Consider the following 19,704-nt stretch of genomic DNA (forward strand, 5'->3'; position numbering starts at 1 on the left):
CATGGCAAATAGATGGGGAAACAATGGAAACAGTGACAGACTTTCTTTTCTTGGGCTCCAAAATCACTGCAGATGGTGACTGTAGCCATGAAGTTAAAAGATGCTTGCTCCTCGGAAGAAAAGCTATGACCAACCTAGACAGCATATTAAAGAGCAGAGACATTACTTTGCTGACAAAGATCCATCTAGTCAAAGCTATGGTTTTTCCAGTTGTCATGTATGGATGTGAGAGCTGGACTATAAAGAGAGCTGAGTGCAGAATTGATGCTTTTGAACTGTGGTGTTGGAGAAGACTCTTGAGGGTCCCTTGAACTGCAAGGAGATCCAACCAGTTCTTTCTAAAGGAAATCAGTCCTGAATAGTCACTGGAAGGACTGATGCTGAAGCTGAAACTCCAATTCTTTGGCCACCTGATGCAAAGAACAGTCTCACTGGAAAAGACCCTGATGCTTGGGAAGATTGAAGGCAGGAGGAGAAGGGGATGATAGAGGATGAGATGGTTGGATGGCATCACTGACTCAATGGACATGAATTTGAGCAAGCTCTGGGAGTTGGTGATGGACAGGGAAGCCTGGCGTGCTGGAGTCCATGGGGGTTGCAAAGAGTTGGACACGACTAAGTGACTGAACTGACTAACTGACGATTGTGTAAATTATACAAATTCAGGGTGAGGGGGAATATGTCATAAGATAATCATAATAGATCATCTATAATATAATCTTTTAAAATAAGAGAATAGTAAATTATATTTGTTGGTTAGAATGCTGGGCAACCATTAAAATGATGCTTACAAAGTATACTTAATTTGGGAAAATGTTCAAGTTCTAGTAGATCATATTTGAGATATCATCTGGGCTTCCTTGTCCTGTTCCCTTTCATTCCACCATTGAGATATCAATGTACTTGCCTTAGGGAAGGCCAGCTAGAATCTCAGAGACTTAAAAGAGGACCTGAATTTTTACCAATTCATGGTGGGATTGAAAGTCAAAACACAGTTGTAGAAGCTACTGCTTAGGTAAAAAGTTTTGCTTTGTAAACTTGTTTTGTTGGTGTTTTAGTGGACATACTTGCTTTGGATATCAAAAATCAAGGAAATTGGACAGTGGGAGAGCAAAATGCATAGATTGGGGTGGATTCCAGAGATGGAAGATCTACTTCCCCCATGCAGAGTAAAATTTCTTGGAGTAGGGAAGAGGGTTTGCAGTTTGCAGACAGAACCCTGGACAGGTTTGGAGGTTGCAAAGATTGTGTCTCTCTTTCTAGGTAGAGTTCAAGGAATTTGGGTGAGGAGCTTTAAGTGAGAGTTTAAAATAAGACATCTATTTGAGAGACATGGATAAAAAAGATGTGGTATATTATGTATACAATGGAATACTACTCAGCCATAAAAAGAATGAAATAATGCCATTCACAGCAACATGGTTTGACCTAGAGATTATCATACTGAGTGAAGTAAATCAGACAAAGATAAATATCACATGATATCTCTTATATATCTAAAATATTATACAAATGAACTTATTCAAAAAACAGAAACAGACTCAGACATAGAAAAGAAACTTATGGTTACCAAAGAGGAAAAGTGTGGGGGAGGGATAAATTAGAAGTTTGGGATTAGCAGATACAAACTACTATATATAAAGTAGATAAAAGCAAGGTCATATAATATATCACAGGGAGCCATGTTCAATATTTTGTGATAAACTATAGTGAAAAAGGAATATAAATACATATATAACTGAATCACTGTGCTGTACACCAGGAATTAACACATTTCAAATCAACCATACTTCAATAAAAATAAATAAATATGAAAAAAAAGATGTCTGTTAGGTCCGGAGTTGAGGTGGGTTCTTTTGCTTGCTTTGTTTATGCAAATAAGATAAGACCTTAGTTGCTCTCACTTTATGGACCATCAAAATGGACATGGTGAAATAGCCTTACTGTGAAATTCTAGTTAAGGAGGAGTTTAAACTGTATGTACTAACATTAAAAAATCTCCAAAATATGGTACTGAGTTTTTTCTGAAGTGCAGAAAAACACATATACCCATTTACGTAAAATCACAGCAGACTTATATATTCACATAAATACAGTAGAGATCATTCTGAAAAAAAACACAATAAGCTGAGCGTTGTTTGCTTTTAGGAAAAGAAATGAGATTGGGCAGGGAACCACCAATTTTAAAGGGAGAATTTTACTCTATTTTTCTTATCCTTTGGATTTTTCCAAATGTGCATGCTCATATAATAGAAAATAAAAACAAGAAAGATTGAAGTTTTTTTTTTTCAAAGTCTGGAAGCTTAGAGGAGGTGGGGGCAGTGGTGTGCTCACTCAGTCATGTCCAACTCTTTGTGACCCCGTGGACTGTAGCCCTCTATGCTCCTCTGTCCACAGCACTTCCCAGGCATGAGTACTGGAGCAGGTTGCCATTTCCAACTCCAGGGGATCTTCCTGACTCAGGAATCAAACCCACATCTCTTGTGTCTCCTGCATTGGCAGGCAGATTCTTTACCACAGTGCCACCTGACTCAAATATTTCACGTCTCAAATATAACATCTACTAGGAATGCACCCCTCCCTTATCTCTCTAATTAGAATGAACTGTATCTTCCTTGGAGAAGGCAATGGCACCCCACTCCAGTACTCTTGCCTGGAAAATCCCATGGACGGAGAAGCCTGGTAGGCTGCAGTCCATGGGGTCGCTAAGAGTCGGACACGACTGAGCGACTTCACTTTCATTTTTCACTTTCATGCATTGGAGAAGGAAATGGCAACCCACTCCAGTATTCTTGACTGGAGAATCCCAGGGACCGGGGGACCCTGGTGGGCTGCTGTCTATGGGGTCGCACAGAGTCGGACACGACTGAAGTGACTTAGCAGCAGTATCTTCCTTATGACCTATTTCCATTATGCTGTGTTATAGCCATTATTTTACTGAATTACTGTAGCTTATGTTTTTACAAGTCAAACTTCTCTAGACCAAGGTCTTTGAGTGCAAGGAACCAAATCTAAATCATCCCTTCATTGTTCTTCCCAACGAGCCAAAGTCTTACATTCAACAGGAGCTCAGCAAATGAAGGTTTGAGGTCAACTGAAATTAAAAGGTTGGGGATTTTATAAACATTTTTACAGAATCATAACAGGAGATAAGAGTAGTAACCAGCCACAGAGACAACTGCCAACACAATTTCAATCTCAAGAAGGAACCCCTAAGGAACTCTAAGCATCTGTGATGCCATCATTTAAGCCTAGGTGAAATGAAGGGCACGTGGTCTTATCATCTGCTCTTTTCTCTACCTACCTCCATAAGTAGTTCTGGACAATGAATTCCTAATGCTGGATTTGCTGTGTCAAATGGAATGCGCCAGTTTCCACACCCATCAATACTACAGTGACTAATACTGGCTGTCATAATCTCTGAGGATAAGCCATGTTAAATATGGTATCCTGTTTTTTTTTAATCTGTTTTGCTTATTTTTTTCAGTGAAGCAAAGGGTTTTGCCTATTCTCTCTTCCTGTCCCCACCTCAAACTTTCCCTGTATAAACCTTCTAGTGTATATCTAACGCTCACATTTACCTACTTTCTATTCTTTCTCTTGTTAACCCAATGGATTTCAATTATTAATAATAGGCTATAAGATACGCTTGTGCCCCTGGGGGAAGAAACATATTTGGAAAATCCTGCCTCCATTATCATCGTTCACTTCCCCAGTCCTTGCTACCTCCTACTGTTCTCCTGAGACCAATGCCCAGGGCAGCCCTGAGTATGGCCCTTGACTTCTTAATGATAAGGCAGTTTCAGATCTTGGATCTCAAATGTCATTTCCTAACAGCACTTGGCACAGTGCCTAGCAATATAGTTGAAATTCTATATTTATTAATTGAATAAATAAATGAACGAGTCATCACCGTATCCATCCATTCTCTCCATTCGAAAAATCACTCTTCTGCACAAGAGCACTAACTAGAGTTGTCAGAGACAGGCTTCAGCCACCTGGGGGCAGCAGAGCCCCACCAACGGTTAGGATGGTATTCTACTTGGCAATTGTTTCCAAATATCCCTCCAGCTAAGAGTCTAGGAACAGGATTCTGATCTTGTTGTGCCGAAGCATGCTTTGCTATTGTGTGTTTTATTTTATGCTCATGCTTTGTTTTCTAAATGCACCAAGTATCATGTAAAAACACTTTAAATGACAATAGCCTTTATTCTCCAAGTGAGATTTTCTTTATTGCAGGCTGTCCAGAGGAATGATGCATACCAGTCTTTCTCTGACTGTTAAAACTACTTCATTTTACAAACTGATTTCAGCAATGTACAGTGAAGACAAGGGACTGAAGTCAATTTGTAAAATGGGACCTGGGAAAATAGAGATGAGGCAGGCTGACCCTTTCAACAGGTTCTGTCCTATTTGAGGTAGGCAAAATGTGTTTTTTATTCACAGCATACCGGACTCTAAATTGGCTCCATGGGATGTTTTCGTTTCATTTTAATAAATGCATGGCAAAGAAATGGAACTAGAGATGGAACTAGCTGGAAAGGGTGACAAGAATGTGAGCCTCGGAGTGTTTTTACTTTTGTCCAGGAAAACCCTCCCCCTTTCCTTTTGGCTCCGCTAAGGTCAGTGTGCAGCCCCTGAAAATATGAGGATGGTGTATAATCTGTATTAAATATGCTGTGAATTTGGTTTCCTAGTATTTTGTTGAGAATTTTTACGTCTATGTTTATATACTGTTCTATAGTCTTTCCTGTGACATCGTTGTCTGGATTTGGCATCAAGGTAATACTGGCTCTGTAGAATGAATGAGGAAGTGTTCCCTCCTATTCTATTTTTTGGAACAGTTTGAGAAGAATTAGTATTAATTCTTCTTTGGAGCTTCATAGAATTCACTATGATATTTTGCTCCATGGATCCATTCACCTAGAAAGTTCCCAGAATTCTAAAGAAGTGCTCAATATACATTTAATTTGAATTCACTTAACTTTTGAAAAATGGAATTCGTTCCCACAGAAAAGGAAGATTCGTAAGGACAGGACTATGTATTTTTGTATCTATGTCCCACGGACTTTTCACAGTGTCTGGAAGAATGTATCTGTTGAATAACATGTGAAACTTTCTGGCTAATGCTACCTAACCAAATTGAAGATGACCTTAGGTAAGAAGGACCTTAATGTCTATTGTCCTTATTCCTCAAATAATAACCCTTTATATTTGAATACTGGCTTTAGTCTAAACCTTATAGACTCTATATTTTCTTTTATGCTCACAAGGATACTGGGAGGGTAGGCTACCCAGGTATTAGCATCTCAATTCTATGGATGAGAAAAATGAGTCTCAGACTAAATGATTTGGCCAGGTCACCCAGTCACATCCCGATGCAATAAGACTACAAAACTCAAGCCTTTTGAATCTAAGTGCAGCAAACTTTTCATCAAATGTTATATCTATTGGGACCTTTTCTCCAACTCCGGCAGTCCTTACTGCACTTTATAATTAGTGCAGAGCTTTAAAAATGTTAACCAGTAATCAAGACTATGTGGTACTGGCGGAACAGAAAAATCTAGAAATAGGCTCAGACATATCTGCACAACTGATTTTTTCCAAAATGCAAAAACAATTCAATGGAAAAGGATAATTTTTTTTTTTTTAGAAATGGTGCTGAAGCAATCGGACATTCATAGTTTAAAAAAATGAAATTTGACCCAAACATCACACCTTGTGTAAAAATTAACTTCAAATGAATTACAGATATAAGTATAAAACTTTTAAGAAAAAAAAACTGGATAAAATATTTAGGATCTAGGACTAAGTGAAAAATTCTTAGACTTGACACTAAAAGCATGACCTACACAAGAAAAAAATTTGATAAGTTAGACAACGTAAAAATTAATAACATCTGCTCCAAGAAAGACCCTGTTGAAAAGGTGAAAAGCTACCAACTTAGAGAAAATATCTGCAAACCACAAATCTGACAAAGGACTAGTATCTAGAATATATAAAGAGTTCTCAAAACTCAAGATTAAAAGAAAAAAATTCAATTAGAAAATAAGCAAAAGATATAAACAGACATGTCACTGAAGAGGATATAGAGGTGACAAATAATACACATGAAAAGATGTTCAACATTATTGGTCATCAGAAAACTGCTAATTAAAATCACTATGAGATACCACTGCCCACACATCAGAATAGCTAAAATAAAAATAGTGACACCATCAAATGTTACTGATGATGAGAGATACAGGATCACTATGAACTGCTGGTGGGATGTAAAATGATGAAGCCATTCTAGAAGACAGTTGGGCGTTTTCTTATAAAACTAAATATGAAACAATTATATGACTCAGGAATTGCAGTCTTGGGCACTTATCCAAGATACTTAAGAACGTATTGATACAAAAACTGAATGTGAATAACAACTTTGTTCATAATAATCAAAAAATTAGAAACAACTCAATTGTCATTCAATGGATAAATGGTTAAACAACCTCTGGTTGTTTATGCCACAGAATATTGCTCAGCAATAAAATAGTTATTGGTGTGACAATGTGGATGAATCTCCAAAGAATTCTGAATGAAAAAAGCCAACCCACACTTGATCATGGTGTATAGTCCTTATTAAATATGCTGTAAATTTGGTTTCCTAGTATTTCATTGAGAATTTTTATATCTATATTTATATACTGTTCTATAGTTTTCTTTCTTATGACATCTTTGTCTGGAATTGGCATCAAAGTGATACTGGCTCTGTAGAATGACTGAGGAAGTGTTCCCCCCTCTTCTATTCTTTGGAAGAGTTTGAGAAGAATTAGTATTAATTATTCTTTAGAGTTTCACAGAATTCACTATTGAAACCATCTTGTTCTGGACTTTTCTGGAAGTTCTGGATTTTTTTTTTAATTACTGATGCAGTCTTTTTCAGAGAAGGCAATGGCAACCCACTCCAGTCAGGACTCTTGCCTGGAAAATCTCGTGGATGGAGGAGCCTGGTAGGCTGCAGTCCAGGGGTCGCTAAGAGTCGGACACGACTGAAGGGCTGAACGACTGAACGACTTCACTTTCACTTTTCACTTCCCACTTTCATGCATTGGAGAAGGAAATGGCAACCCGCTCCAGTGTTCTTGCCTGGAGAACCCCAGGGACGGCGGAACCTGGTGGGCTGCCGTCTATGGGGTCGCACAGGGTCGGACACGACTGAAGTGACTCAGCTGCAGCAGCAGCAGTCTTTTTACCTGTTGATGGTCTGCTGAGATTTTCTATTTCTTCTTAAGCCAGTTTTGGTGGGAGTTTGTCCATGGGTTTGGGTGCACTCTGGGAGTTGGTGATGGGCAGGGAGGCCTGGCGTGCTGCGGTTCATAGGGTCGCAAAGAGTCAGATACGACTGAGCAACTAAACTGAACTGAACTGTCCATTTCATCTAGGTTATCCTATTTGTTGGCATACAGTTGTTTACAATATTCTCTTACAATCTTTTTTATTCACGTAAGGTCAGTATTAATGTCCCACTTCCATTTACAATTTTAGTTGTTTAAATTAATTCTTTTTTTTTCTTGGTAATTTTAGCTAAAAATCTGTAAATTTTATTGATCTTTTCTAAGAACCAACTTCGGATTTCATTGATAATCTCTATAAAAATAGGTAATTCTATTTTCTATTTTGCTTATCTCCTCTCTAATCTTTATAACTTAATTCATTCTGCTTGTTTTGGGTTTAATTTTCTATACCTTTTCTACTTTCTTAAGTTGTAAATTTAGGTTATTGATTTGAGATTGTTCTTCTTTTTTAACACAGGCATTTACAGCTATAGATTTTTCCTCCAGGTACTGTTTTCACTGCATTCCATATGTTTTGGTATATGGTGTTTTCATTTTCACTCATCTCTAAACGTTTTGTGATTTTCCTTTCTTCTTTGACCCTTGGTTGTTTAAGACTACATTGTTTAATTTGCACACAGTTTTTTTTTTTTCATTTATTTTTATTAGTTAGAGGCTAATTACTTTACAATATTGTAGTGGTTTTTGCCATACATTGACATGAATCAGCCATGGATTGACATGTGTTCCCCATCCCGACCCCCCTCCCGCCTCCCTCCCCATCCCATCCCTCTGGGTCTTCCCAGTGCACCAGCCCTGAGCACTTGTCTCATGCATCCAATCTGAGCTGGCGATCTGTTTCACACTTGATAATATACATGTTTCAATGCTATTCTCTCAGATCATCCCCCCCTCGCCTTCTCCCACAGAGTCCAAAATTCTGTTCTATATATCTCTGTCTCTTTTTCTGTCCTGCATATAGGGTTATTGTTACCATCTTTTTAAATTCCATATATATGCGTTAGTATACTATATTGGTGTTTATCTTTCAGGCTTCACTCTGTATAATGGGCTCCAGTTTCATCCATCTCATTAGAACTGATTCAAATGTATTCTTTTTAATGGCTGAGTAATATTCCATTGTGTATATGTACCATAGCTTTCTTATCCATTCGTCTGCTGATGGGCATAAGAAATACAGATGGCTAACAAACACATGAAAAGATGCCCAACATCACTCATTATCAGAGAAATGCAAATCAAAACCACAATGAGGTACCATTACACGCCAGTCAGGATGGCTGCTATCCAAAAGTCTACAAGCAATAAGTGCTGGAGAGGGTGTGGAGAAAAGGGAACCCTTTTACACTGTTGGTGGGAATGCAAACTAGTACAGCCACCATGGAGAACAGTGTGGAGATTCCTTAAAAAACTGGAAATAGAACTGCCATATGACCCAGCAATCCCACTCCTGGGCATACACACCGAGGAAACCAGATCTGAAAGAGACACGTGCACCCCAATGTTCATCGCAGCACTGTTTATAATAGCCGGGTCATGGAAGCAACCTAGATGCACACAGTTTAAAACTTTTCAGTTTTCCTTACATTGCTCAGCTCTAGCTTCATTCCATGGTGGTTGAAAAAGATACTTCAGAGGATTTCAGCCTTTTTAAACGTACTGAGATTTTTCTGTGGCCTAATACATGGGCTATTCTGGAGAATGTTCCATGTGCCCTTTAGTGGAACGTGTATTCTGCTGCTATTGAGTAGACTGTCCAATATGTCTGTCAAATCTACTTGGTGTATAGTGTTGCTCTATTATTATATTGTCGTTCTATTTCCTTATGACCTTCTGTTTAGATGTTCTATTCATTATTGAAAGTTGAATATTGAAGTCTCCAACTACTATTGTAGAACTATTTTTTCCGTTGCTGTTCACTTCATATATTTCGGGGGCCCTGTCGTATGTTTATTTTGGCTGTGTTGGATCTTAGTTGCAGTACACAGGATCTCGTTGAAGCATGCAGGATCTTTCCCTGTGGCACACGGGCTTCTCTCTAGCTCTGGCCTGGGCTGTACAGTATGTAGGCTTAGTTGCCTGCAGCATATGGGATCTTAGTTCCCCAGCCAGGTATTGGACCAGCATCTCTTACATTGGAAGGCAGATTCTTAACCACTGAACCACCAGGGAAGTCCCTGTAATTTATTGATGAATTAACCCTTTTACAAATAATATATAATGTCCTTCTTTGTCTCCGGTAATAGTGTTTAACTTAATGTCTATTTCCTCTGATTTCAGTTTAGTTACTCCAGTTCTTTTGGTTAGCATTTGCATGGAATATCTTTTTACATCCTTTTACGTTCAACCCATGCATGTTCTCAGAGTTGAAGTACCTCTGTTATAGACAACATATAGCTGGATCATTTTTTAAAAGTTCTGCCAATCTCTGCCTGTTTTAAGAGTCGTTTCATTCATTTACACTTAAAGTAACTACTACTAAGGCCAGACTTATTTCTGCCCTTTGCTCTTTGTTTTCTGTATGTCTTACACCTTTTTGCTCCTCATTTTCTCTATTACTGCCTTCTTTTGCACTTAATTTTTTGTAGTGTGCCATTTTTCCCTCCTCATTTGCTTTTGTGTGTAACTTTTAGATATTTTCTCAGTAGTTTCCATGGGGATTACAATGAATGTTCTAAATTTATAACAATGTAGCTTGAATTTATTCCAACTTAATTTCATTAGCATACAAAACTGCTCCTATACAGCCCCATTTCCCCCTTTATATTGTTGTTTTCACAAAATATACCTTTATATGTTTGCACCCTCTGACACAAATTTATAATTGTCTTATGCATTTGTCTTTATTCATGTAAAATGAGTTAGAAACCAATAATACTGGCTTTTATATTTACCTATGTAGTTACTTTTACAAAAGATATTTTTTTTCATATAGCTTTGGGTTACCGCTGGTGCCCTTTTTTTCCAACCTAAAGAACACCTTCAGTTCTATTATCAATAAATTCTCTTTGCTTGTATCCATCTAGGGATGTCCTAGGGCTTCCCCAGTGGCTTACTGGTAAAAAATCTGCCTGCAATGCAGAAGCCACAGGAGACATGGGTTCAATCCCTGGTTCTGGAAGATCCCCTGGAGTAGGGCACGGCAACCCACTCCAATATTCTTGCTTGGAGAATTCCATGGACTGAGAAGCCTGGTGGGCTACAGTCCATAGGGTCACAAAGAGTCAGACACAACTGAAGTGACTTCGCACACACATAAGGATGTTCTAATCTCTCCTTTCAGTTCAGTTCTGTCGCTCAGTCATATAGGAGTCTTCACGACCCCATGGACTGCAGCATGCCAGGGTTCCTGGCCCATCTCCAACTCCAGGACTTTGCTCAAACTCATGTCCATCGAGTTGGTGATGCCATCCAACCATCTCATCCTCTGTCATCCCCTTCTCCTCCTGCCTTCAATCGTTCCAAGCATCAGGGTCTTTTCAAATGAGACCGTTCTTCGCATCAGGTGGCCAAAGTATTGGAGCTTCAGCTTCAGCATCAGTCCTTCCAATGAATATTCAGGACTGATTTCCTTTAGGATGGACTAGTTGGATCTCCTTACTGCCCAAGGGACTCTCAAGAGTCTTCTTCAACACCACAGTTCAAAAGTATCAATTCTTCAGCAGCTTTCTTTATAGTCCAACTCTCATATCCATACATGAGTCCTAGAAAAACCATAGCTTTGACCAGATGGACCTTTGTCGGTGAGGTAATGTCTCTGCTTTTTAATATGCTGTCTAGGTTGGTCATAGCTTTTCTTTCAAGGAGCAAGAGTCTTTTAACTTCATGGCTGCAGTCACCATCTACAGTGATTTTGGAGCCCAAGAAAAGAAAGTCTGTCACTGTTTCTATTGTTTCCCCATCTATTTGCCATGAAGTGATGGAACCAGATGTCATGAGCTTCATTTTTTGAATGTTGAGTTTCAAATCAGCTTTTTCACTCTCCTCTTTCACTTTCTTCAAGAGGCTCTTCAGTTCCTCTTCACTTTCTGCCATAAGGGTGGTGTCATCTGCATATCTGAAGTTATTGATATTTCTCCCTGCAATCTTGATTCCAGCTTGTGCTTCATCCAGCCTGGCATTTCACGTGATGTACTCTGCATATAAGCTAAATAAACAGGGTGACAATATACAGCCTTGATGCACTCCTTCCTGACTTGGAACCAGTTCATTGTTCAATGTCCACTTCTAACTGTTGCCTCTTGACCTGCATACAGATTTCTCAGGAGGCAGGTAAGGTAGTCTGATATTCCCATTTCTTTAAGAATTTTCCACAGCTTTTTGTGATCCACACAGGATCCACACATCCTTCTTGGAATTTGTTGAGTTTCTTAAATGTGTAGATTCACATGCTATATCAAATTTGGGGAGTTTTAGACCATTATTTCTTCAAATATTCTCTGTGTACCTTTCTCTCTCTTCTCTCACTATACATACATTGGTATGATACATGGTGTCTGAAAGGTCTCTTCGGCTCTGTTTGATTTTATTCATTCTTTTTTCTTTCTGTCCCTAAAACTGGGTATTTTCAATTGATCTATTTTCAAGTTTACCATTTTTTTCTTCTTCCTGCTCAAGTCTGCTTTTGAAATCTTCTAGTGAGTTTCCATTTCAATTATAGTAATTTTCAGCTCCAGAACTTCTGTTTGGCTCTTTTTAGCATTTCTGTTTCTGTGTTAATATTTCATATTTTGTCATATTGTTCTCCAGCTTTCCTTTATCTATTTGTTCATGGTTTCCGTTAGCTGTTTGAGAATAATAAAGACAATTGATTTAAGTCTTTTAAGTTCAATAACTTCCCTGGGGACAGTTTCTGTTAACATCTTCTGTGAATGGGCTATATTTTCTTGTTTCTTTTCATGCTTCATAATTTTTGAAAACTGAGCATTTTGAATATTATAATGTAGCAACTCTAGAAATTCAGATTGTTCTTTTTTTCAGTGTTTGTTTTCATTGTTTGCTGTAGGCTTTAGCTGTTTGTTTGCTGAATTGCTTTTCTAAATTATTTTTGTAAAGTCTGTAATCTCCATTATATGTGGTCTCTGAAGTCTTATATGGAATTCCATCACCTCCGTTAGCTGTGTTCAGCTAGCATTTAACTTAACGTTCAGCTAACATTTTGCCAGATTTCCTTGGATACCACAAACTGAATGGGAGACAGACATAGAGAGATACACAGAGAGAAAAACCTTTCTTAACCCTTTCACTCTGGCTTCATCCTAGGGCACTCCTCCAATGCTTCCTCCACTTGTTTCAACTCCTAATTGCTCTGGCCAGAACTTCCAGTATAATGTTGAAGAGCAGTGATGAAAGAGGACATTCTTGCCTTGCTTTGGTCTTAAGGATCAAACTTTCAGGAGAAAGGAGAAAACTGTCAGTCTTTCACCATTGAATACGATGTTAGCCATGGGATTTTCATAAATTCCCTTCTTGGGACTTTTCTGTTGTTTTGTTTCTGTTTTCTTGTTAAGTTCATACAAAACCACTGATCTGGCTACCCATAAGTGGAAAGGACCTCAAATTTAAATCTCCCATTGTATAGAGAGAGAAGCTGAGGCCCAAAGAGGACAAATGTCTTATACAAGGTTACTAGTGTTGTTGAGGCTTCCGTGGTAGCTCAGCGGTAGAGAATTTGCCTGCCAATGCAGGGGACTCAGATTCGATCCCTGAATCAGAAAGATCTCTTGGAGTAGAAAATGGCAACCCACTCCAGTATTCTTGCCTGGGAAATCCCGTGGACAGAGGAGCCACAGTCCGTGGGGTCGCAAAGAGTCAGACATAGCTGAGCAAGTAAACAGCAAGAACACTAGTGGTGTTAAAGGCAGAGCTTGGACCAGTAATGACAAAAGATGCTGCAACTCCTTACCTGCCTACTGAGTGTGTTACCACGCTGAACAACACTACCTCATTTATTCTTCATATCAACCCTATGAAGTAGGTACCACTACTAGCGTCTTATAAATGAAGGTGCTGGAGCTTGGAAAGTTTAAGAAACTTGTTCAAGCTGATGAACTGGTGAGCCTGGGTGGTCTTGTCATGTCAGAAAGTAAAGAACTTTCGAAGCCTTTTAAGTTTGTCAAAGGAATAAGCCAGCTTGAAGGGGTTTTCCTGGCCAAAAGTATAACAATGTGAACACCAAAAACTACTTGATGTTATTGTTTGAAATATTTAGAATTCATAATGGTATCATACTAAAAATCCACAAAAATATTCAAATAAGAATAAAACAACAAACTCACTTCTTATCAGTGGTGGTGGCTATAACAGTAACTTTGAAAATTGGTAATTACTTTCTTACTTAGAAAACAAGTTTTTAAAAGAAAGTAATTAGGCATTTATTCCACTTTCCATTAGGAATTGTTATCAGCATAATCAACTAAACCTTGCTGATGAGAGAGAGTCTTAGTAATAGAAGAATGTTAGATAATAAATGTAAAAGATAATAGAATTAGGAAATCAATTTACAATCCCTTAGTGATATAGTTTATTCAGGCAAGGATCAACAAAGATGTGAAAAGCATTATGTGAAAGATCAATGGGGAACCAGTGTTTTACATATTTGCAAAATTTCACCTCAAAGATTACTTGCTATGCACAAGCAAGAAAATGTAATTTTATAATCCTAGGATAAGGCTGTTATCGTCTTAACCCAAGGATCAATCTTAGCATTGCAAATATTAAGAGAATCAGATTCATGTGCCTTCTAATATGATGAAATAGAAAGTATATATCACCTCTGCTATGAAGTATTTTCTGCCGAAAAATGTTTAACTTCTAGGTGAAAGGACGTAGAAGAGATGAAGAAACAACTCACACTGCTCTGAGGAAGCAAACAGACAAATCTAGACGGTGCTTCAACAAGTGAATGGTAAGGTAGTTCAAGATGAAACAGACAGGGACTTCCCTGGTGGTCCAGTGGTTAAGACTTTGCCTTCTAATGCAGAGAGTGAAGGTTTGATCCCTGGTCAGGGAACAAAGATCCTACAGGCCTTGTGGCCAAAAAAAACCCATAAAAAACAGAAGCAATGTTATAACAAATTCAATAAAGACTTTTAAAATGGTCCACATAAAAAAATACAACGAAAAAACATACAATGAAATAACATGAATAAACCAGGTATAAAGATATTTTGGAAACAGTTGGAAAATCTTAAGTAACTTCTAGATATTAGATTATATGAAGAAATTATTGTTAATATTGTTAGAGATGATAATGTTTTCTGGTTATGTAGGAAAAGGTATTAACTTTAGGGATGCCTTCTGATATTTAGGGTAAAATATGATATCTGTATCTACAACATCTTAACAAGATCAGTGTGGTAAATATGGTCAATATTAACAATTGTTAACTCTAGCTTATTTGATGAACTATTCAATTTTTTCTTTTTTTATGTTAAAAATTTTATTATGGAAATTAGGGGGAAGCATTTCAGGTTAAGAATGTATCCCTTTTGGCTCATAGAGTTCAGCATAAAAATAACAAACAACCCAATCAAAAAATGGGCAGTAAACCTCAATAGACACTTTTTTCAAAGAGGAAATGCAGATGTCCAACCTGCACATGAAGAGATGTTCAACATCACTAATCATCAGAGAAATGCAGAACAAAACCATGATGGGATATCATCTCATACCTGTCAGAATGGCTATCATCCAAAAGAATACAAATAACAAATGTTGGGAAGAGGTGGAGAAAAGGGCATCATTGTATACTGTTGGTAGGAATATAAACTGGTACAGCCACTGTGGAAAACAATATGGTAGCTTCTCAAAAAACTAAAAATAGAACTACCATATGACCCAGCAATTTCACTCCTGCATATAGATCCACTTCTAGATATATCTACAGATGTAGAAAATAAACTTATGGTTACCATGGGAAGAAGGAGAAGGGATAAATTGGGAGACTGGAATCTACATACACACACTACTATATAAAATAGATAACTAATAATGACCTCCTGTATAGCACTGGAAACTCCACTCAGTAGTGGCCTATATGGAGAAAGAATCTAAAAAAGATGGATATATGTACATGTATAACAGATTCACTTTGCTCTACACCCAAAACTAACACAACATTGTAAATCAACTATACTCCAATAAAAATTAGAAGACTAATTCAAAAAGATACATGCACCCCAATATTCAGAGCAGCATTATTTACAATTGCCAAGATATGGCATATGGAACATGCCAAGATATTTGTTGACATCCATCAACAAATAAATGTATAAAGAAGATGTGGTATACATATGCACAATGCTTTACTACCCAGCCATAAAAAAAAAAGAATGAAATGTTGCCATTTGCAGCAACATGGATGGACTTGGAGGGCATTATGGTAAGTGAAATAAGTCAGACAGAGAAAGACGAATACTGTATGGTATCACTTATATATGGAATCTAAAAATATACAAGCTAGTGAATACTGTAAGAAAACGGACAGGCTGACAGACATAGAGAATAAACTAGTGGTTACCCATGGGGAGAGAGAAGAAGGGAGGGGCAATATAAGGGTAGGGGTTAAGAGGTACAAACCATTAGGTATAAATTAAGCTACAAGGATATATTATACCACACAGGGAATACAGGCAATGTTTTATAATAATTATAAGTGGAGTGGAACCTTTAATAGTTGTGCATGCTATGTTGTATACCTGTGACTTATATTGTGCATCAAGTATACTTCTACAAAAAATAAGAATATATCCCTGTTTGCCCTGAACACATACTTGTATGAGGAACACATTTAGGAAAGCTCCTGGATAGGAGGTCAAAACCCACAGGGAACAGCCAGCAGCACCACTAGATGACCAGCAAAGTAGGAGGCTGGACCAAGAGCCCCACCCGAGATGGAAGATCACCCAAGTGTGTTGCTCCAAGCCAACCTAAACATTCTCGGCAGAGGAAATGGAGGGCATAAGATGATGGAGCATGTTCTGTGCATGGAGGAAGACACTGAACACCTGCAGTGACTGGGATGGTAAAATGAGAGCGATGGCTAGAAAACTGGAGGCTCCACCTGGCAAGTCTACCCATACCATGAAGACAAGGAACATATCCATATCCTTCCTGGAGGAAGCAGTGAAGCAGGACATCTTCCTGCAGGGACTCTCAGAAGAAACTGAAGAACTTAGTCACTCTTCCTGATTTTCCAGCATTTCCCAGAAAGGCTGTTAAATTACAAAGCTTCCCTTTGTAAGAGATAAACCACCTTCATAAATTGGAGAATTCAATATTGTGACATTGATCTTTCCCAAGACAATCCAAAAACAGGCCCACGAATTTATTGTCCCCTGACATTAAAAAAAATTAGCTGTTTCTGGGGTATTGATAATGTACTGTTTCTTAACCTGGATGCTGCCTATATGGAAGAGTTGCATTTGTGAAAATTTAACAAGCTGTTCATTTATTATATGTGTAATTTTGTGTTTAAATACTGCAATGAACATTTTTTAATCCCTTTAAAAGAGTTCAAATGATGTTTTCCAAGATTAAACTGCTATTATTCAAAGTAATTGAGAAATATGTTTTTAATACTTTCTGTTAGCTCTTGGGTTGCTTTCACAGGTACTAAATTGATAGACAGACATTGTTAACAGGTGGAGATACAAGTGCCATATTGGTGAGTTACTCTTGGTCTTTGGTCTTTGGGTAGTTGCTCTTCAGTCTCTTAATAATTGTTGGGTTACTTGTTGGATCCCACAAGTATGTGCTGGCCCACTCTATTCCCTTAGCCCATTTGGAAACTTCCAGAAATAACACTTATTTTAGAACCATTCGTGAGATAGCTTCTGCCTCCTGTTTTAAAATATCTTAAAATTTATTTTAATTGAGTAGTGTCTAGAGAGAGACAGATGTAGGCCTGGGAAGAGAAATAACTTGGGTAAGAAGAAAAAGCATCCTTCATCCTCCAAACTTGAAATAGAGCAATATAAATAGATACAAATAGATAAATTTAACTCCTTAAATAATATATTATCTTTATTTGATAAGTGATTTTAGTACATTACCTGGTTGAAGCCTTTTGCCAGAAGTACTGTAAGATAGAGCAGCTCTCTCTTTAGATGGAGAGGACTGATTTTACCTACTGTCCACGGTGTCTTTTTATATCCAGTCACCACTGCCATTTGTCTCTGATATGGTCAGTGCAAGAAAGAAGTACAATGCTTTTCAGTCAGGACCTAACTGACAACATGCTTCCTTGTTCTTAAAAGAAACAAAAAGGAAATTCTGCCTTCAAACAGAAAAAGTAATGTAAGTACATCCTAAAAAATTCAAATGAAGCACCTCTGTTCCCATTTCTAAGAATTAACCACTCAACAGTTTGCCATGAACATATTTCCTAAATGATTTATGAGTGTACACACAAATGTGTATTCAGATTGTTTTCTTATATTTATTTTACAAAATAAAATCACATGATGCATGCTGCTTTGCAACTTGTCATTTTCTCCCCAGTATATTCCAGCCTTATTCCCAAGCCAATGCACATAACCTACCTCCTTCTTCCTGGTGCCTAAATAGTATTCTTCAGTGTGGAATGCCAATAAAGTTGTTTTTCTTCCAGTTTTATTGACATACAATTAACATACAGCACTGTGTAAATTTAAGGTGAGGCAGCACAATGATTTGACTTTCATACATATGAAATGATTATCACAATAAACTTAGTGATCATAAGGGCAACAATAGTAGAGAAATAGAAAAAATAATATTTTTCATATGATGAGAACTCTTGGGATTTACTCTCTAAACTCTTATATAAATTAAAGCAGTGTTAATGACATTTATTACATCCCTAGTACATTACATCTCTAGTACTTTATAACCGAAAGTGCGTACCTTTTGACTATCTTCATCCTATCCTTCCTTCCCATACCTCTGCCTCTGGTAACTACAATAAAGTTCTTAACTCTACTGTTAGATTTAGATTGTCTAGATGGACAACTGTCACAAATATTATCAATGTTCAGCAATAAGCTTTCCTTGTTTTGCAGATCTGTGCCATTATGTCAATGTACCAAATTCTTAGAAATGGCCTTGCTCAATCAGAGGACATTGCATTTAAAATTTTGTTTATAAGGTCAAAGCACCTTCCAAAAATTTGTACCAATATACCATCCAACAAACACAGATGCTAGTGTTCTAGTAGTGGGACCTTCCTATTTGGTGCTCCACTTTCACAAAGCTAATGCATGTTCAATCATTCATCAACAACAACTGCCTTTGTTTTGACTGACCTTGCAGTTTAAGCCTCACAGGTGTGGCAAAAGGCCAAATTTTAAGTAGTCAGTTGATGAATTTTCTGTAACCTAGTCTTTTCTTTTTTTTTTTTTTTTGAGCTTACATCATGGCAATTTAACAGAGAACAATAATAATTTGAGGAGTCCTGTTCACAGATGGCAATCAGAGCAACCCTTCTGGTGAGTGCTGTCAGAGGGGATGGGAGTGACATCCTCAATCTGCCCAGTCTTCATTGCTGAGCAAGCAGGCTTCTGAGGGCTGGTTGAGACCCCTGTCCAGGAGTCTTGGTCCTATTTCCTCCTGTGGCCTGGAGCTTGATGTGGACGGCAATGATGCCCAGCTCCTTGACCTCTGGGCTACATCCTGGGCAGCCAACATAGCAGCATATGGAGATGATTCATCTCAGTCGGTCTTCACCTTCATCCCATCAGTTACACAGTAGATGGTTTCCTTGCCAGAAGGATCAGTGACATGGACAAAAGTGTCATTGAAGGATGCAAAGACGTGGCACATACCATATACATTTTCTCTTCAGCCACCTGAGGGCCAAACCTGAAGGAGAAAATGGCCTGTTCTTCCTTCTTTTCATTCCCCTTGTGAAGTATCATTTCTACACATCTTTTCCAGACTCTGCCACCAGAAAGCTGTAACCTATTCTTTAAACATTATCTTTCAAGCTTAGATGTCTTTTATTTTACTGTTTTGAAAATAAAAACAGGCAAAGATGTTCATCAAACTTTCACAAATGACTTTATTTCAATGCTTAAGTCCTGCCACAAATCATTATTTATAGATCATGCTATTGGTTTGAGGGCAACATATGATGCATGAAAAACACCATCATTCTCTTTTACAACTATCTGTTTCAGCACAAAATCACCAAAAGACAATAGCTTGGTTGTCAGTAACACTATGTATTGATTTTTTAGTTATTTAGCTCACATGGGGTACAGTTTTAGCAGGATAATACGCTCTCCAAGCCTCTTATTTCATTATATATTCAAGGGTTTGGATCCCCCATCTTGGACACTTCAAATTTCAACTCTGGAACCCCAAATCTAGGGCTTTCTGATTTACA

The 19,704-nt window shown here is 37.9% G+C and overlaps 1 pseudogene; it reads right to left on the bottom strand.

Annotated features, from left to right (window-relative positions):
• Positions 1 to 18,775: 18,775 nt before the first annotated feature.
• Positions 18,776 to 19,246, bottom strand: LOC122705856 (annotated as a pseudogene).
• Positions 19,247 to 19,704: the final 458 nt, after the last annotated feature.

The sequence above is a fragment of the Cervus elaphus genome, chromosome 12 (genome assembly GCF_910594005.1).
Source record: "Cervus elaphus chromosome 12, mCerEla1.1, whole genome shotgun sequence".
Lineage (NCBI taxonomy): Eukaryota > Metazoa > Chordata > Mammalia > Artiodactyla > Cervidae > Cervus > Cervus elaphus.